General features: G+C 46.3%; 1 non-coding gene and 1 pseudogene across 1 annotated transcript; one reads left to right on the top strand and one right to left on the bottom strand.

Annotated features, from left to right (window-relative positions):
• Window positions 1–5,052: 5,052 nt before the first annotated feature.
• LOC122472089 lies at window positions 5,053–5,215 on the bottom strand. Its single transcript, XR_006294344.1, has one exon. It is a non-coding gene; the product is annotated as a U1 spliceosomal RNA (small nuclear RNA).
• A 13,051-nt stretch (window positions 5,216–18,266) lies between these two features.
• Window positions 18,267–20,802, top strand: LOC122472029 (annotated as a pseudogene).
• Window positions 20,803–21,030: the final 228 nt, after the last annotated feature.

Genomic DNA, 21,030 nt, shown 5'->3' with positions numbered 1-21,030 from the left:
AGCACAAGTGGGGAGGGGGCAGAAAAAGAGGGAGACACAGAATCCGAAGCAGGCTCCAGGCTCTGAGCTGTCAGCACAGAGCCTGACGTGGGGCTTGCACCCTCGAACTGCAAATCATGACCTGAGCCAGTCAGATGCTCAAGCGACTGAGCCACCTGGGCACCCCAGTACTCAGCTATTTTTAAGTTCTGAAATGTTGGTGTTTTGTTGGTGTGATATGGTTAACTTATGTAGGATGATCTGAATATGAGTAATTTTTAGGTTGAGATTAAGGTCAGTGATTTAAATAGTCAATTTCTGTGAAAAGGCATACTGATACTCTACAAATCTGCACAGTCCGCTCCTGTGTCAATCTCAGTGAGCATCTGTGTTGAGCTACTGCAAAGCTTCTGTTACAAGCATGTTACTGTAGGTCAGAGACTTTCCATACAAATGAATAGGAGTATGAGAAAAATTGAAATTGACTCATGGAATTCTCCCATCTATATATGATGAAAGTAAAGAAGAAAACAGAGTACTGAATATGCTTTGTTTATAACCAAAACTGTAGCTCGCTAGCACTAAAAACATGCAGACTTTCCCTGTCTCTCTACCCCTTTCTTGCTCCTACTCTGTGCTCTGTCTCTCTCTCTCTAAAATAAATAAACATTAAAAAAATTAAATGGGTGGCTGGGTGGCTCAGCCTGTTAAGTGTCTGACTTCAGCTTGGGTCATGATCTCCCAGTTCTGAGAGTTGGAGCCCCGCATCAGGCTCTGTGCTGACAGCTCAGAGCCTGGAACCTGCTTCAGATTCTGTGTCTCCCTCTCCCCTGCGTGTGCGCGCGCTCTCTCGCTCTCTCTCTCTCTCTCTCCCCAAAATAAATAAACATTAAAAAAGGGGGGGGGCACCTGGGTGGCTTGGTCGATTGAACGTCTGACTTTGGCTCAGGTCATGATCTCGAGGCTTATGAGTTCAAGCCTCTCATTGGGCTCCGTGCTGACAGCTCAGAGCCTGGAGCCTGCTTCGGATTCTGTGTCTCCCTCTCTCTCTCTGGCCTTCCCCTGCTTGCACTCTGTGCTGTGTCTTTCTCTAAAATAAACAAACATTAAAAAAATGTACAAAATAAAAAAATAAAAATGTGCAGACTTTGCAAAATATCCCAAAAAACTGTTCAGAAAGATCTCAGATATATTAGAGAAGAGGTGGGAATGTTTGGGTAAGAAGGATGCTTCACCTCTGTCTCCTTGGTCTGGTCTGTTTGCCATGGAGCAGTCGTGGTATTTTCCTCAAAAACCAAAATCAAGGCATGCTGTGGTCTCTGCTCAGACCCTCCGTCCTCCAGAGTAGGAACCAGAGCCTTTCACTGTGACCTACTCACCTTCCGGCCCCTCCCTGCCTCTCCCATGGGTCTCAGCCCAGCCAAGGTGGCTGCATGGCTCTGTATGTCTGATGCCCCAGCCTTCAGGCCTTTCCACCTGCTGTCCCCCTGATACCCACAGGACGCCCACCTTCGCCTCCTTTAGGCTTCTGCTCAGAGAAGCCCTCCCTAACAGCTCTATTTGAAATAGCAGCAGCCCCCCCCCTCCACTTTTTTCCCCCTCTGGCTCTTTCACCTGAGTTATTATCTTACTGTTTTCTTATTTAAGGTCTGCCCATCCTGAGAGCACAAAGGGAGTTTGTTTTGCTTGCTGATAAAGTCTTTTTTTTTTAAGTTTATTTATTTTGAGAAATACTGCGCAAGTGGGGGAGGGGCAGAGAGACGGGGAGAGAGAACCCCAAGCAGGCCTCACACTGTCAGCGCAGAACCTGACATGGGGCTCTATCTCATGACTGCAAGATCATGACCTGAGCGGAAATCAAGAGTTGGACGCTCAACCAACTGAGCCACCGGGGTGCCCCTTCAGGCTGTAAATTTTGCCCTAAGTATTCCTGTAGGCATATCCTCTCTGTTTTATCGTATGGTGTTTCCGTATCTTCTTTGACCAGTCAATACTTAGAAAGGTATTTTCAAGTTTGGAATGCATGGGGATTTGCTTATGTTCCGTCTTGCTGATTTCCCACTGTATTCTATTGTGGTCAGAGAATATGCTATGCACGATAGTGATTTTTGGTATTTATTAAGACTTGTTTGTTGACTTAGCATGTGGTCAGTTTTTTGAAAATAGTCCGTGTGTATTCTCTGTCTCATATGGAGTTTTATGAGGGTAGTTTATTTTTATTTATTTATTTATTTTTAGATTTTTTATTTTTCTTTTTTTTAAAATTTTTTTTTCAACGTTTTTTTAATTTATTTTTTTGGGACAGAGAGAGACAGAGCATGAACGGGGGAGGGGCAGAGAGAGAGGGAGACACAGAATCGGAAACAGGCTCCAGGCTCTGAGCCATCAGCCCAGAGCCTGACGCGGGGCTCGAACTCATGGACCGCGAGATCGTGACCTGGCTGAAGTCAGACGCTTAACCGACTGCGCCACCCAGGCACCCCTGATTTTTTATTTTTCTAAGTCATCTCTACACCAGACCCACAACCCCAAGATCAAGAGTCACACACTCTTCTGACAGAGCCAGCCAGGTGCCCCTGTGAGGGTGGTTTAAATCTTCCATGTTGGGGCGCCTGGGTGGCGCAGTCGGTTAAGCATCCGACTTCAGCCAGGTCACGATCTCGCGGTCCGTGAGTTCGAGCCCCGCGTCAGGCTCTGGGCTGATGGCTCAGAGCCTGGAGCCTGTTTCCGATTCTGTGTGTCCCTCTCTCTCTGCCCCTCCCCCATTCATGCTCTGTCTCTCTCTGTCCCAAAAATAAAAAAAATAAAACATTGAAAAAAAATAAATCTTCCATGTCCACACTAATTTTTCCATGCTCGCTCTAGCTCTCAACTGGTGGGAGAGGTATTTTAATGTATTTCACTGTGATGGTGGATTTGTCAACGTGTGTTTGTAATTCTGTGAATGTTTGCCTTTTGTATTTGGAGACTGTTGTTATGTGCCTACAGGTTTAAATTCTTTTGTCTTGGTTAACTGATCCTTTTGAACATTACGTAGTGAGCCTCTATGCCTACCAGTGTTTTGTTTCCTTCTGTTTTCGCCTTGAAGTCTGCTTGAATAGGTCCATAGTCATGTTCTTTTGCCTCACGTTTTAATTAATTAATTAATTAATTAATTAATTTATGTATTTATTTGAGAGAGAGAGAGAGAACCTGGGCAGGGGAGAGAGAGGGGCAGAGGGAGAGAAGAATCTTAAGTAGGCTCTATACTCAGTATGGAGCCCGACACAAGCCTCAATCCCATGACCCTGGGATCATGACCTGAGCCAAAATCAAGAGCTGGCCACTTAACCGACCGAACCACCCAGGCACCTTGCCTCACATGTTTTTCCCTCATCTCCTGACATTTAGTCTTTTTGAATCTTTATGTTTTTAGGTAAGCCTCTTGTAAATAGCATATGGTCAAATATTATGAATAGTGTATAATGATATAACCCTTTAATTGGCAAGTTAGTCTATTTTCATTTATTGTGATTACAGACGTATTTGAATTATTTATGTCATCACATGGAAATTGGTTAGTATCTTTTATTCCTTCCCCCAACCTTTCTTATAATAATAATTCTATTTGAAAATTTTAGAGTTGTCAATTTCTGGCATGCATCTTTGATTCAACAAAGCCAAAAATTAATCCCAAACGAATCAAGGACCTTGGAACCCTTCTTATTTTTTTTATTTTTTAAAGTTAGCTCTGTGCCCAGTGTGGTGCTCAAACTCACAACCCTGAGATCAAGAGTCACATGCTCTACTGCCTGAACCAGCCGGGCACCCCTCTGCCATCAGTCTTATTATGGTCAGATAACCAGCCACTGGTAGCTTTAAACTTCTTTTTGCTTTTTGCTTTTGTTATGCATGTTCACCATGATGGTTTTGAAATGAAGACTTTTTTTTTTATGCTTATTTATTTATTTTTTTTTTTGAGAGAGAGACAGAGACAGAGCACGAGCAGGGGAGGGGCAGAAAGAGAGGGAGACACAGAATCCGAAACAGGCTCCAGGCTCTAAGCTATCAGCACAGAGCCCGACGTGGGGCTCGAACCCACAAACTGTGAGATCATGACTTGAGCCGCTCAGGTGAGGTCATGACGCTCAACTGACTGAGCCACCCAGGTGCCCCGAAGACTTACCCTTTCTAAACACGGGTAGGGTTTATGCTTCTTGGGTCTTTAAACTTGTATCTTTTGTCCGTTCTGAAAATTGAGCAATCATTCTGTCTTTAAATATTGTCCTTCCCCCATTCTTTCTCTCTCTTTATTGGATCCTACTAGACCTATGTTGCCATTTGTTATTCTCTCTTCTATGCCTTCTAACTTCTCCTTTGTATTTCCTCTCATTTTGGTTTTCTGTGCATTCTGGGCATAGAGAATCTGTTCCTCAGACATGTCTCCCAGCTTACTCGTTTTGATTTCAGCTACTTTAACCTGTTATACAGCTCATTTCCTTTTTAAAATTTTGTTTCATGGAGCGCATGTTTCATTTTTAGAAGTTCTCCTTGAGGGGCGCCTGGGTGGCTCAGTCGGTTGAGCGTCCGACTTCGGTCCAGGTCACGATCTCATGGTTCATGGGTTCGAGCCCCGCGTCGGGCTCTGTGCTGACAGCTCGGATCCTGGAGCCTGCTTTGAATTCTGTGTCTCGCTCTCTCTCTGCCCCTTCCCTCCTCACACTCTGTCTCTGTCTCCCAAAAATAAACATTGAAAAAAAATTTTTTTTAAATAATAAAAGTTCTACTTGATTCTTCTATACACCTGCCTCCCCACCATGAATGATGTCTTATTCTTTAGAGTTCTGATTCCTAATTTTTCCCTTTAATCATTTGTTAAATCATTTTAATTGAATTATAACATACATCTGGAGAAATGTACTAATCATAGATGCATACCTCACCAAATTTCCAAAAGTGAACCACGCCTTGGAAGCAGCACTAGGGTCAGAACTCAGAACATTCTAGAATCCACGGAAGCCTCCCTTGTGCTCACACCCAGTCTCTCCTTCCCTCCAAAGGCCAACACTTTTTATATTCATTTTTTTTTTCCTACAGGGGAAAACGTGATCGTAGTCCGCCACTACACAAATTATGCAGTCAAGTTTCCCACATTTGGGGAAATCACAGAGGTCAGCACGTCCAGAGTACAATGGATAAGCCTAACCCTGGGAAAACCACCTTTGTGATCATGGTATCTCCCCTGCCAGGTAAGTATATATATTCTCTCTCTCTCTTTTTTTTTTTTTTTAATTTAATCTCTACACCCAACGTGGGGCTCGAGCTCACAACCCTGAGATCAAGTTACATGCTCTTTTGCCTGAGCCAGCCAGCCTATATTCGTTTTTAAGACTCATGTGATGTCTTTCAGATCGTTGTCATCTTCTGTTGGCTGTGCTCTCTGAGTTTCAATCCGAATTGCGCCCCGCCCCGCCCGCCCGCCCCGCCAGGGGATTTTGACATTTCTCAGCATGAGCTTATCCTCACAGTGGCTGGTTCTTAATTATCCTTTCCTCCAGTAGAATCCATCACAGCCTGGGTAAAATGGAGTATGGCTTCAGAGCTTTCCCCCTTGGCTTATTCCCCAGGAGTTTCACCAGACCAGGCTCGGTGTTTATGTCAGCGTTTGGCTTGAGAGTTTCTGGACTGTCCCATCCCAGTAAACCACGTGATGCTGGGCTGGGGGTTTGGGATTCTCTGGCTGAAACAGACAAGCTTGCTTGTCACCCACCTCCCTGTAGATGGACACATTTTCTCGGGTTCCCCCTTTCACTTTTCAGAGTTCTCAGGTCCACCTCTAGCCCTGGGTGTGCCCCAAGGATGGCTCCTGTCCCCACAAGGGCAGTAAGCATGAGCCCCTGCTGCTCACCCTTTCTTCACCCGGGGACAGAAGCTGGGTGAGCTCATTAGCTGTCATCTGCGGGGGACAGTGCCCTCTTGTTTCTGGCATCTGACGACTTCTCTTTCTTTTGTGCGCACTCAGCCATGCATTTGAGATCATTTCTGTTCTATTTCATTGACCATTTTCTGGTGTTTGTGAGGAGAGAAATTTTAGATTATTATAGTATGCAAAATCAGAAACACTTGAAGAGGTCAGTGAGCTGTTGAGCACTTGAAAGGTAGCTAGTGCGGCTGTGTGGAACAGATTTTTAATTTTCATTTTATTTTATGTTTTTATTTTTTGAATTAAAAACAAATTTACATCCAAGTTAGTTAGCATGTAGTGCAATAATGATTTCGGGAGTAGATTCCAGTGATTCATCCCCTATGTGTAACGCCCAGTGCTCATCCCAACAAGTGTCCTCCCTGATGGCCCTTGCGCGTTCACCCCGTCTCCCGACCCCAAACCCTTGCAGCGACCCTCAGTTTGTTCTCCATATTTAAGAGTCTCTTAAGTTTTGTCCCCTCCCTGTTTTTACATTATTTTTGCTTCCCTTCCCTTATGCTCATCTGTTTTGTATCTTAAACCCCACATATGTATGAAGTCATAGGATATTTGTCTTTCTCTGACTAATTTCGCTTAGCATAATACCCTCCAGTTCTATCCACATAGTTGCAAATGGCAAGATTTCATTCTTTTTGATCCCCGGGTAATACTCCATCGTATATATAGACCACATCTTCTTTATCCATTCATCCATCGACGGAAATTTGGGCTCTTTCCATACTTTGGCTATTGTCGATAGCACTGCTATAAACATTGGGGTGCATGTGCCCCTTCAAAAAAGCACACCTGTATCTCTTGGGTAAATACCCAGTAGTGCAATTGCTCGGTCACAGGGTAGTTCTATTTTTAATTTTTTGAGGAACCTCCACACTGTTTTCCAGAGTGGCTGCACCAGTTGGCATTCCCACCAGCAGTGCGAAGGGGTTCCTCTTTCTCTGCATTCTTGCCAGCATCTGTCATTGTCTGAATGGTTAATTTTAGCCATTCTGACTGGTGTGCGGTGGTTTATTATGTTTTTTACGTATTTGAGAGAGAGAGAGGGAGTGTGGGAGGGGCATGGAGAGAGGGAGAGAGAATCCTAAGTAGGCTCCACGTTGACAGCACAGAGCCCACTTGGGGCTCGGTCCCATGAACTGTGATATCATGACCTGAGCTGAAATCAAGGCTCGGATGCTCAACTGACCGAGCCACCCAGACGCCCTTAATTTTCATTTAATTTTAATTAATTGGCACTGAAATTTAAATAGCCCACATTGGACAGTCACTCACACAATTAGACACTCCCCCATTGGACAGTCTGGCCTTAGAAAGGAAGGATGAACTCATTAAAGCCCCATGAGCTTGGCAGTCTCAGGTCAGACTCACCCCAGGGTATGGACCGCGGGCATTCCACAGCCCCGGTCCACGGCTCTGAGCACCTTGATGGAGGTCAAGTGGGAAGCTTGTGGGTTGGCCTAGATTCCATTCTGTGGATTTGGACCCACAAGTGCTGGATGAATGGGCCAGTCTGCCTGGAGGACAGGCCCTAGGGGGTGCCCCGGGGTTCTGTATTAGGCCCCACCTATTTATCTGTTGAGGGCGTGGCACAGAGTTGAGAAGGATTAGGAACTCCTTGAGTGACAGTCACGACCAGGACCCCTGTGGTCTCTTCTGCCCCTTAAAACCGTGGTTTGCTGTCTTCACCTCGCCCCCTATTCTGTCCTCAGCCCTTTCCTGACCCTCAGACTCTCCCTGGAGGGCCCCTCCCCTGGCAGGACTGCTCACCCCGGGGCCTCCGTCACAGCCTCACACATCTGGTGATTCCCCTGACTCCCAGCTTCTATACTCCCCACTCTTGACGTGCTTACTCTTCTGATACAAAAGTGTACATACGTATGTGTCCAAGTTCACATAGATAAAACGTTTATGAAAGTAAACTTTATGTGCACAGTAGGCAAGATTCAAAATCCATCCATGAGTATACAGTGAGGTTTGTCTCCCCCACGTCCTGGATTCAAGCCACCAAATTCCCCTTCCCCAGGGCAATGGCTGTCCTTCGACACTGGGAACACCTTTCCTCAAGAGCCTTAGGGATTTCTGTGTGACCTGCCAAACAGCAAGTGCCTGGAGGGCACGGCTAATCTTGTCCGTTCTCTGCAGGCTCTGTGGGCACAGGAAGGCTGTGATGCTTGGGTCAACCACAGCCATCTGAGGACGAGGCTCCTGAGTAGTAACAGGGAGTATAATAGAGCCTTAGTGGGGATCCGTGAACCTCCGGCAGCATTGTGGGCCACAGTGCTACCTTGAAACTCCCCCCACTAGCTTCCCAGGGGCACCAGGCTGGAGACAGAGCTCATTCCTGGGACTGCTTCAGATTCTGTGTCTCCCTCTCTCTTTGCACCCCTCCCCCCCGCACTCTGTCTCTCTTAAAAATAAATCAACATTAAAAAAATTAAAATGTTTTTATTTTGGAGAGAGAGAGAGAGCCCACGCAGGGGAGGGTCCAAGGGAGGGAGACAGAGAATCTCAAGCAGGCTCCATGCTGTCAGCGCAGAGCCTGACGCGGGGCTCCAACTCACGCTGCGATCATGACCTGAGCCAAAATCCAGAGTCAGACACTAAACCAGCTCGGCCACCCAGGCGCCCCTCTAAATTTGTTTTTCTAGCAACGAGCTGAGACCAAAGGGAAGGGAGGGTTTGAAGGGTGCTGAGGGATGGGGTCCTGAAGGGTACAAGGCGAGGGTTGAGTCCATGCCAGGGAGAGACCTTCCGTACCCATTTCCAGTTTTCCTTCCTTGCACTGGAATTCTGCTCTCACAGCTCAAGCCTTGGGTGGAAGTCTTGGGGAGGTCCACATCTTGGGGGGTAAAGAGGATCAGAGAGCTGGAAAAAAATAGGGAGAGGGACAAGATTATGGGAAGGAGCAAGTCAGGCAAGTGGTGACGGAAGAGGTTGAGCTGGAACCCCTCCCTGGGAGACCTCAGGGGCGTTTGGTGGGGGAGACACTGAACTTCCTGAGTCCCCGAGGCCCGGGATCTGATTGACTGTTTGTATTGTAAAATCCAGGGAGCTTGGCGACCCTGGGGCCACAGGCATCATCACCACACTTGGTTGGAGGTTGGTTGGAGGTTGGTTGGAGGTCACCATCGGGTGCTGACCAGCCCCAGCCTGTCCCGGACACTGAGTCCTCCCACACTGCCAGGCATTCCCAAGTCCTTGCTCACCTCTGTGCCTTTGCATGTGCCGTTCCCTCTTCCCAGAATGTCCTTCCCTCTCGGTCCCCACTGCTCCCACATGCCCACCAGACAACCACCCACTCCTTTTCTATGCTCACTGCGAATGCCGCCGCCTCCAGGGAGCCTCTCACAGCACGGATTCCTCAGCACAGTCTATTGGCGTGTCTGCCTTCCCCCACTGTGCCATAGGTCCTCCAGTCCCAGGGCCACGTGGGGTTCGCTTCTACCCCGTCCACCTACCCTCCTGCAGGCAAATGGGTATGCAGCTCATGCTTGCTGAATAAATGAATTTTTTTTAATTTTTTTTTCAACATTTATTTATTTTTGGGACAGAGAGAGACAGAGCATGAACGGGGGAGGGGCAGAGAGAGAGGGAGACACAGAATCGGAAACAGGCTCCAGGCTCTGAGCCATCAGCCCAGAGCCCGACGCGGGGCTCGAACTCATGGACCGCGAGATCGTGACCTGGCTGAAGTCGGACGCTTAACCGACTGCGCCACCCAGGCGCCCCTAAATGAATTTTTTTTTAAAGCTAGTAGCATTACTTCTAGGTAAGTGAGACTTGGCTTTAAACTATGCTGGTGTGGGGGCGCCTGGGTGGCTCAGTCGGTTGGACGTCCGACTTCTGCTCAGGTCATGATCTCACGGCTCTTGAGTTCGAGCCCCGCGTCCGGCTCTGTGCTGACAGCTCGGAGCCTGGAGCCTGCTTCAGATTCTGTGTCTCCTTCTCTCTCTGACCCTCCCCTGTTCGCGCTCTGTCTCTCCTTCAAAAATAAATAAACATTAAAACAAAGTTTTTTAATAAAAATAAAAATAGACTGTGCTGATGTGGAATTTGTACTCGCCTGTGAAAGTTGTTCTGAGACGCAGTGAGCTCCGCACCCTCGGAAGCAAATGTCACCCACCTTTAAAGGCAATGTAACAGACATCCACTGGTGTTACCCTGTCAGAATCGCCGTGTCTCTTGCACTCTCCCATTTACCACTGTAAGCGAGAAAGGACACAGGATCCAGGCTTGGACAAGCATGGTACCCAGCCTCTTGGGGACAGCAATCAATCCAGGCGGCTTGCACGTGACCCAGCAGGTCAATCAGTACCCTTCCTCGCCATTGATGCCTGAATGCAGGGAGGCAAAGCTTCCCTTCCTGGGGTTGCTAAGCTGAAGCTCCTTTGTGAGCCACTGAATTTGATTTTTGTTTTGCCTTATTTTTCTTAAGCCAGTTTGAGTTGGTTTCCATCGCTAGAAACCACATAAGTTTGACTCAATAAAGGCCAAGTCAAGTAAAGTGCATGCTTCTGACTGGTCGGGGAGGCGGGGGGCGGCGTATCAGCTCTGAGCAGTTTAGTTTTAGAGGTAGAGAAATAAAATGCCACCCGTTCCCAGTGCGCTGAGAAGTCTGGAGACCACGTCCTGTGTGTAGAATGAGGAAGACCTGGGGATTTTTAGCCAGGAGAAGGGAAAACTCTGGAGGCTGCAGAGAGGCATGCTGGGAGGACTGGACTTGGGCAATAGCTGAAAGGTACAAGACAAGGAGTGACTAGACAGTGACAAAAGCTGCCTGAAAATAGAGGCACTGCTGTGTGAGGTAGTGAGATCCCCATCACTGGTGGTATTCCAACAGAGACAGAGAAGGAATCAAGAGTACTGATGAGGCAGTTTTTACCTTGGTTATAACAACGGTCCACAATAGGGAAGTACACTCTTCCCAGCTGGGGGAAAACGTGGATGCTTTTTTTCCCTTTTTTTTTTCTTCAGTCACTCAATGACTTAGGGAGTGCAGTTGACATATAGTGCATCTTATTCTTTTTTTTTTAATTATTTAAAGTTTAATTATTTATTTTGAGAGAGGCAGAGAGAGCACAAGCAGGGGAGGGGTAGAGAGAATCCCAAGCAGCCTCCCAATATGGAGCTCGAACTCACAAACCATGAGATCATGACCTGAGCCAAAACCAAGAGTCAGATGCTTAACTGATTGAGCCACCCAGGCGTCCCTAGGGAATTTGATTCTTTGGACTGGCTCAAATACTAAGGGTGCCTCCATTGAGAACCACTGGGAGAAAAGATTAGATTAGCAGAGTAGTTTTAGATTGTATTTTAGTGATGGAACAAACCTTCTACAGAACCCTAAGACACAGCAATTCCACCTCTAGTATTTTTTTTTAACGTTTGCTTAGTTTTGAGCGAGAGAAAGAGAGAGAGAGTGTGTGCGAGGGAGGGACAGAGAGAATCCCAAGCAGGCTCTGCACTGTCAGCACAGAGCCCAACACGGGGCTCAAACTCATGAACTGTGAGATCATGACCTGAGCCAGAATCAAGGGTCCGACGCTTAACCGACTGAGCCCCCAGACGCCCCCCCCCACCTCTAATATTTAACATTCAGATACATTCATGTTTGTAGGAAATGGTATATGTACACAATTATTTCAGCAAAAGAGCTGGAAGCAATTTCAGTGTCTCTAAATTAGGGTTCATCATGGGGCGCCTGGGTGGCTCAGTCGGTTAAGCGTCTGACTTCAGCTCAGGTCATGATCTTGCGGTCTGTGGGTTCGAGCCCCGCATCGGGCTCTGTGCTGACAGCTCAGAGCCTGGAGCCTGTTTCAGATTCTGTGTCTCCCTCTTCCTCTGACCCTCCCTGTTCATGTTCTCTCTCTCTCTGTCTCAAAAATAAATAAATGTTAAAAAAATAAAAAAATAATAAATTAGGGTTCATCCACACACTGGTGTACTGTGCAGCCCTAAAATCGAATGGGGGATCCACTCTGAGCTAAGATTAATCAGAAATGCTTAACAGACTTTTGTTCATCGAAAACACCTATACAAAGATCTTCCTTGACTTACTACAGGATTACATCCTGATCAACCCATTGTATGTTTTCCACTTAAAGTGGAAAACGCATGTAATATATCTAACCTACATTGTAGCTTAGCCTAGCGGACTTTAAACGTGCTCAGAACACTTACATTCGCCCATACTTGGACAAAAATCATCTAACACAAAGCCTGTTTTATAATAACGCATTGACTCCTGTGACATCCTGAATGCTGTTCAGACAGTGAGAAGCAGAATGCCTCCCTGGGCAGGATTGACTGTACATCGGTCATTCACCCTCATGATTGCGTGGCTGATGGGAAGCTGCCACCTCCCAGTGTCACGAGAGAGGACCATCCTACACGTCGCTAGACCGGGAAAAGATCCAAATTCTAAATTCCAAGTACCGTGTCTACTGAATGCACACTGCTCTCACACCATCATAAAATTGAAAAATCCCAAGTCGGGCCTGTCTGTAGAACGTTCAAGGCAGCACTGTTATAATGAAGCCTTGGAACCTGCCCAGATGCCCGTCCACAGTAGAACGGATAAATAAATGGTCGCGTATTCATTCAATGGAGTAGCTCACAGAAGAGAGGAGGAATCAGTTGCAACTGTACAACATGGGTGAATTTCACAGACGTAATGGAGGGGAAAAGAAACTAGACACAGAAGACAAAATACCCTGAGCCCTGTCTATAGAAGTACAAAAGCAGGCAAAACTGTAACATTAGAGGTCAGGATGATAGTTACATGGAGGGCAGCACAATGCTTTTCCCTTATGATATGAGCACTCATGTATGTATATTTTACTTAAAAAACAGTTGCAGAAATGGGATGAGAAAGCATCTCATCTATCGGAATGATGTCATCTCTGAGATTATGGGATGGAAAGAAGCAAGGGACCAGAGGAGTGTGTGTCCATGAAAAAGTGTGTGTTGGGGGGTACCTGGGCGTCTTAGTTGAGCATCTGACTCTTGGTTTTGGCTCAGGTCATGATCTCCTGGTTCATGAGTTCGAGCCCCCCATGGGGCTCTGTGCTGACAGGGTGGAGCCTGCTAGGGATTCTCTTTCTCTCTCTCTCTCTCTGCCCCTCCCATGCTCTCTCTTTCTCTCTCTCAAAATAAATAAACATTAAAAAAAAGGGGGGGGGGCACCTCAGTGGCTCAGTCAGTTAAGCATCTGACTCTTGACTTCAGCTCAGGTCATGATCTCAAGGTTCGTGGGTTTGAGCCCCGCATTGGGCTCTGTGCTGACAGAGTGGAGCCTGCTTGGGTTTCTCCCTCTCTCTCTGCCCCTCCCCTGGTCTCTAAATAAGTAAACAAACAAACTAAAAAAAATTTTTTTTAATTAAGTCAGGTTGAGAAGGATTGGTGGCGGCCATGTTTCAGAGCAACAGAATAAAGAGACCCAACAGGAAGTAGCCATAGGGTACTTGGTTACTAATGTGGCCAACACAACACAACAGCTGTAAAATACTCTTCTGAGATTATTGAGGAAACTTAACTGTGAACTAGATATTAGATCATACTGGGAGTGATTGTTCATTTTCTTGAGTCTGATAATGGGATTGTGGTTTTGGAGAGGACGCGGTTTTAGGTGATGCATGTTGAAGTATTCAATGTGTTCAGGAAGTGAAATGTTACGATGCTTGGGAATCGGTTTTGAAAGGTTTCAGCAAACCCAGCCAACCAGCCGTATACACACGCGGGTAAATGTTAACAATCTTTGAATATAGATGGTGGGCGTAAGGGCCTCATGAACCCATTATTTCAACTTTTCTTAATATTTGAAGTTTATCGTAATAAAACGTTTGGGGGAAGTCTCAAAGATGGCCCACTGGGGCACAGTTTTATACTCCTTGGACTCTGTGTACAGCCATTTGTGAACTAAGGAGAACCAAAAGCCCAGCTGAAGTGCAGAAAGGCCCCGGGAAGGCAGGGGTGCTCGGGATTTCTGGGGTCCGTGTAGGTTTGCAGAAGCACTGGGATGAGGCTGGAGAGGCGGCCTGAGTGGCATGAGGAAGGGCCTTGAGTGCCAGGTTAAGGAAGCTGATTTTGTCTAGGACTCGAGCAAGCCACCAAATGGCGTGAACAACGCTGGCATATCAGCTGGGAGCAGTGAGGGTGGTGATGAACTGGAAAGAGGAGCCTTAGCGTCAAGTGCCGAGGGGCAGGGCAGCCTGGTGGGGGTCTCTGATCATCAGGGGAGACAGGAGTCCCCTCTGAAAGGAACAGCTGCCCCCTGGAAACAGAAGAGAACTTCTCAAGAGCATCCATGGGCGCCTGGGTGGCTCAGTCAGTTGAGCGTCTGACTCTTGATTTTGGCTCAGGTCATGATCTCCTGGTTCAGGAGCTCTATTCCCGCGTCGGATTCTGTGCTGACAGCTCGGAGCCTGGAGCTGCTTCGGATTCTGTGTCTCCCTCTCTCTCTGCCCCTCCCCCGCTCATGCTCGCTCACTCGCTCTCTCTCAAAAATAAATAAGCATTTAAAAAAATTTAAAAAAGAGCATCCAAAATCCTTTCTTTGCATGAGAAATCTGGTTTAGAGCGTTGACCCATTTAAAAACAGAAGCAAAACAGAACACTGTCAGAAGCAGACAAAGCAAGACTGAGGCCCTGATCGGGTTCAGGGGCCGCCATCCTCGGGTGAGTGGGGAGGTGTGACAACCCAGAGGGCGGTGGGGAGGCCTGACTGCAGAGGTGCCCAGGGGCGGACTCCATCCAGGAGACTTGGTGACTAACCAGATTCAGAAGGGGGAGGGCGGAGTCCAAAGTGCCTCCCAGGTATCCAGCGTGGGCAGCTGGTGAGTGAGGAAGACACTCTGGAGGCGGAGTCACAGAAGGAGGGCAGGATGCTGGGGAAGGCGAGTCCGTGTCTGGGCTGGAGACTTGGACACAGGGAGCTGAGGTCCCCAGGGTGGGCAGCTCTGTTGGAGGAGGAGCCCTCCAGGGAGAGTCTGAGAGTCTGAGGACAGATGGGGGAGGCAGGAGGGGCAGAAGAGACCACAGGGGTCCTGGTCGTGACTGTCACTCAAGGAGTTCCTAATCCTTCTCAACTCTGTGCCACGCCCTCAACAGATAAATAGGTGGGGCCTAATACAGAACCCCGGGGCACCCCCTAGGGCCTGTCCTCCAGGCAGACTGGCCCATTCATCCAACACTTGTGGGTCCACATCCACAGAATGGAATGTAGGCCAACCCACAAGCTTCCCACTTGACCTCCATCAAGGTGCTCAGAGCCGTGGACCGGGGCTGTGGAATGCCCGTGGTCCACACCCTGGGGTGAGTCTGCCCAGGCTATGGGGCCATAGGGAGCGATTCCTTCCTGTTTTAGGGGAAGGGAAAATGACCTTTTATTGAGCAATTACAAGTCAGGGAGGAGCAGGGAGAGAGGGAGAGAGAATCCCAAGCAGGCTCCGTACTGTCAGGGCAGTGCAGAGCCCGATGTGGGGCTTGAACTCATGAACTGTGAGATCATGACCTGAGCTGAAGTTGGATGCTTAAGCGACTGAGCCACCCAGGCGCCCTTGTGGTGTTTTTAGATTACACATGAATGATCCCCACCTCCACCCCGTTTCTGGCCCCAGCTCCACTCGGATTTTGCCATACTCCCTAGCAAGCTGTATCAGAATTTTGGCAGGACAAGAGGGGCTATGAAAGCTTGTTCTGAAAAACCGCTCCATATGTCTCTGATTTGGCAGGCTAAGATAACTGGAAAACCCTGCTCGTGAAATTCTCTGAAATGTTCCATAAAATTTTAAAATTTTATTTTAGATGCACAGCTGAGCCCCCATGGAAGAGAAATCCCAGGAGTCTAGGAACAAAGAGGGGACTAAATAGGGTAGATGACAGCCAGTGAGTTTGATGAGGGAGCATAACCGCAGACTGAGAGCAAAGTACAAGCTAGCACCCCCCCCCCCCCCCCCCCCCCCCGCCTTTCAAAGTGGTTCATGTAGGATATTGCTTGGACACTCCCTGGCTACCCCAAAACAGGAAAGGACAAAAAGCAAATGGTTAAACTGATAAGAGTCTCCACCAGTTTACAAGAAAAAGGCAATCCCATCAATAGCCTAAAGTCCAGGAACTCCCTACTTATTGTCTTAAGAGGGAACGAAAACCTTAGCTGACAGTAGCTAAGCCTGCAGTAATCTGTGAGTCTTTAGCCTATGAAAATCTCTTTGGAATCTTCCCTTTTGACTTTACCCTCCCCAGCCCCGTAGTATCTAAGGAGCCCCTCTTCACAACCCCAGTGCAGCTCTTTCTGCCCACAGGCCCTGTACCATGCTTTAATTTTTTCATTTTATTTTATTAATATATTTTTGAGAAAAAGAGAAAGACAGAGTGCAAGCTGGGGAGGGGCAGAGAGAGAGAGGGAGACACAGAATCCGAAACAGGCTCCAGGCCCTGAGCTGTCAGCACATAGCCCAACGTGGGGCTCGACCTCACGAACCGTGAGATCATGACCTGAGCCGAAGTCGGACGCTTAACCGACTGAGCCACCCAGGCGCCCCCCAGCTCCATGCTTTAATAAAGTCACCTTTTTGCACCAAAGACATCTTCAAGAGTTCTTTCTTGGCCGGCAGCTCCGAACCCCACCATCACCCCAAAACCTCATCCAGTTGATAATGTGTCTTCCCTTAGGTGTCAGTGAAGGTTGGTAGCCAGGAATGACAGGAGATGAGGCCCTGGATTAGGGTTGCCAGAAAAAAATAATATAGGATGCCCATTTATGTATGTATAGATGTATGTATGTGTGTATGTATGTATATGAACAGACAGATATATGCATTTGTTTATATACATAAACAGATTTTTTTGGCTAAATATGGCAGCCCGGACCCACCTAAAATGGAAATTTTACCCAAGAGTCCTGTAAAGTTGACCCTTGAAAAGCCACTGTCCATTAAAGGGCCAACTAGAGGTAATGTGTCTACCGGAGGGTGATAAGCAAATTTGTCTGCCTCAGCCTGAGAATCCAAAGCCCCTGACCTAGTTTTACACTTGCGTGGGATTCCAGATCACTCCACAGGAATGGCTCAGTAATTTCTTACTCAGTAATTTCTTGCAAGCCAAGAAATCAACAGAAACAAAGATGCTCCTGAAGAAGAAGAAGAAAAAAGTGAGAATGGGGGTAGGGAGGAGCCCTAAAGGTATGCCCCCAGACTATAAGCGGTTCTTAAAAAGCAAACACAAATGATGAGTTTACAGTTAAGAAATGTCAGAGCCCTTGAGGAGATACATATTCCACAGGTAAGACTCAAAGGAGGCATCTTGGTGGCTCAGTTGGTTGAGTGTCTGACTCTTGATTTCGACTCAGGTGATGAGCTCCCAGTTCATAAGCTGAGTCCGGCAACGGGCTCTGTGCTGACAATGCAGAGCCTGCTTGGGATTCTCTCTCTCCTTCTCTTTCCTGCCCCTGCTCTCCCCACCCCCCAAAATAAATAAATAAAAACTTAAAAAATAAGACTCAAAGGCACAGCAATTAGGATAACTGGAGCACCCCGTCTTGAGATTATACAATAAAATGAAAGGGAGCATAAAATTCAATATATTGATTATGATTAAAGATGTAAAATAAGAAATCCAAACTATAAGAAAATAAACACCCTAAAACTCCGTGGAGGCGTGTCTGGCTGGCTCAGTTGATGGGCACATGACTCTTGGTCTCTGGGTTGTGAGCTCTAGACCCATGTTGGGTATAGAGATTGCTTAAAAATAAAATCTTTATTAAGAAAAATCCTTTGCATATGACAAAGAACCAAGTAGAGTTTCTAAAAATGAAAAATGTAGTAATTAAAACAAAGATCATAATAAAGCCCTCAAAACATGGATTGAACGGCAGACTGAACACTGTAGAAGAGAGGATCAGAGAACTGTAATACGAGATTTCAACAAGTACAGAGAGCTGAAATGATGAAAGAAATATGAAAAAGAAGTTAGGAGGGGCGCTGGGTGGCTCAGTCGGTTAAGCGTCCGACTTTGGCTCAGGTCATGATTTCACGGTTCATGGGGTTGAGCCCCACATTGGGCTCTGTGCTGATAGCTCAGAGCCTGGAGCCTGCTTTGGATTCTGTGTCTCCCTCTCTCTCTGACCCTCCCCCATTCATGCCCCCATTCATTCTCTGACTCAAGACTAAATAAACATTAAAAAGAATTTTTTAATTATTTTAGAAATTAATTTAGAAATTTAATTAAATTAATTAAATTAATTAATTGATTAAATTAATTAATTAATTTTAGAAATTAATTAATTTAATTCTTTTAGAAAAGAAAAAGAAGTTAGAAGACACAGACAATAGAACCAGAATATTCAACATCTATCTAATAGAGTTTCCAGAAAGTATAGTTCAGAGAGATAAGGTAGAGGTAATAGCCCAAGATAGAATGGCTAAGGGTTTGCTGGAATTGTTGAGCCATGATTCTCAAGAAATGAGGACCGCTGTGAATCCTAAACAATGAAAAATAGGTCCATGTAGATTCCCACAGTAATAAAATTCAGAAAAAGGTATAAAAAAGCATTTTGTCTCTCCCAGATCCTTTCAGGAAGAATTGCTAATGATGTACTTCAGGAAGAAGAAACTTGTACTCATACAAAGGAGTGAGGAATGAGGGCAAATGACGGAAGCAAGATCTTGGCAAAGGTCTTGGCTCAAAAAAGCAATGGTAAGAACGGGTAAAATTATCAAAAACAACCATTTCAGTACTCTGGAAGTTAACCAAAGGCAGACAGCAAATTGAAAGGCAATTCAACAAAACACTTGACAGCCTCAGTAATAACAATGGCGTCTGTGACATTGTATTACCAGGTGACTCCCGTTTCCCTTCCCCCACCCCCAAAGGCCAGGACATGGTAGCCACGAGAATTGGCCGCCTTACTGCTGCTGGAGGGGCTGACCTGATTTCGGAGCTCTGCAAAAAAAAAAAAAAAATTCATAATTGAGAGGTGATGTTGAAAATAATATCAATTAGTGGCAAAGCATTGGGGGAAGGCCAGTGTCATGGCCACCTAAGGCTCCAATGCCATTTGGGACAAGCAAGCGACCAGCCAAAATTTTAAGAAGATCTGGGGCACGAGATAGCCATGGGGGACTTTGGGAAGCACCAGCGTGTTCCTGGGGATCTAGAAGCACACACACACTAAGAGCTGCGTGTACATGTAGGAGAGGACTCAACCCTGGATCCCTGGCTGACCACGAGGGCCTATGAGGCAGAAAGTAAAATCCAAGTTAGACTTGTAGCCTGCCTGACTTTTGTGTTCCCCAGCCCACACTCTAAGGTCCGGTTGGCAAAGGGCAGAAACAAGGCGCTCCTTCAAGGTATTTAAGGAAAACTGACCGACTAATGACTGGCCACTAAGCTGTGCGGAGCCAGGAGTGGTCCCTAGGAAGGCTGGTTTAAAAACAAAGATAAGAACCAAAACAAGCAAGCAAACTGAACAGAGGCTTCGGTTGTCCCACACTGCGGGGAAGACAAAACATACAGAACTAGTCCAGGCAAGTCACCAAATGACCAACCAGACAACAATAATGACGAAATCTACAAGCACCACCTCTGGGAGCTCAGAAGCCTGAAATACATTATCTAAAATGTCCCATCTTCGACAGAAAATTACAAGACAGATCTCATTTAATCCTCCCCACAGAGGAGTTTCTAGCTCACATTCGGGGGAAATAAGGCTCAGAGAGATAAAGTCACTTGCTCTAGATCATACAGCAAATACACGGCAGAGCTGACACGCTAACTCTGTGTGAGTGATGTGCAGAGAAACAGGAGAATAGCCCAAACACAGGGAGAAAAGCAGTAACTAGGAACTTGAGTTGGAGGGGGGCCCAGATGCTAGACTTGGTACTGACAAAGCAATGACAAATATGTTCAAAGAACTAAAGGAACACATAAGGGATGAAAGGAAAGTATGATAGTCACTCATCAAGTAGAAAATATCAAAAGAGAGATACTGATTTTGGATGTTCTGTTGAGAACAACAGTGAGAAAAAATTTCTGTTGTTTTAAGCCATCGAGTTTTTGGCCATTTGTTACAGCAGCCACCAGAAGCTAATACAGACAGACCCTAAATGTAAAAACCGTATGCTGTGGCTATTGGGAGTGCGTTAAAAATACTCGCAGTGAGCTCGCAGTGAGTGTATGTCAGGGATGAAAATAGGTACGCCTGGAAGCAGATTTTAAAAGCAGTTTCTCCAGGTCGTCTTCTTTCACACCACCGGATAAGCATCTTGAGTCACCATGGTATTAGCAGCAGTAAAACGGGTGATATCAGACAGAACTATCCGGAAACATTTTATTTCCAATTCAAAACGGAGCTTTATATTGTGCTTGTCATAAATCTACGTATTCGCCTCTTCCAGACGACTACGATTGCAAAGTAGAACTTGCTTTGACATCTGATGGCAGGACGACAGTATGCCCTTCTGTGGACATTCCGTATGAATAAACAAAACCTATCCCACGGCCAGATCCTGTGCATAATAATGAAGAAACACATGATCAAGTGCTGAAAACCAGACTAGAAGAAAAAAATGAACCCTTTGAGCAAGGGCCTATGATAGAACAACTTAGCAAAATGTTCTTTACTACTAAGCACTGTTGGTATCCTCGTGGACAGTATCATAGACGTCGTAGGAAGCTGGATCCTCCCAAAGACAGATGATATTGAGGTTTTCAGGAATCAAAGAGATATTATCTTGTGTCTTATTTGCCATTTGAGAAAATGCAATTGAGTATATTCACTGTTAGATAGCAAAACAATAATAAAATGTCTTTTTATATATTAAAAAAATATATATGACCATAAATATATTAATTTGAGAATAAGATATATATTTTTTTCTTAATGTTTATTTTGAGAGAGAGAGTGTGTGCGTGTGCAGGGCAGGGGCAGAGAGAGAGAGAGAGAGACAGAGAGAGACAGAGAGAGACAGAGGGGGCGAGAATCCCAAGCAGGATCCTTGCTGCCAGTGCAGAGCCCGATGTGGGGCTCAAACCCACGAACCATGAGACCATGACCTGAACCAAAATCAAGATTTGGACACTTAACCAGCTGA

Source organism: Prionailurus bengalensis, chromosome E3, assembly GCF_016509475.1.
Source record: "Prionailurus bengalensis isolate Pbe53 chromosome E3, Fcat_Pben_1.1_paternal_pri, whole genome shotgun sequence".
Taxonomy (NCBI): Eukaryota; Metazoa; Chordata; class Mammalia; order Carnivora; family Felidae; genus Prionailurus; species Prionailurus bengalensis.
Note: the sequence above shows the minus strand (reverse complement) of the source record. Positions and strands in the feature narration are given on the sequence as shown.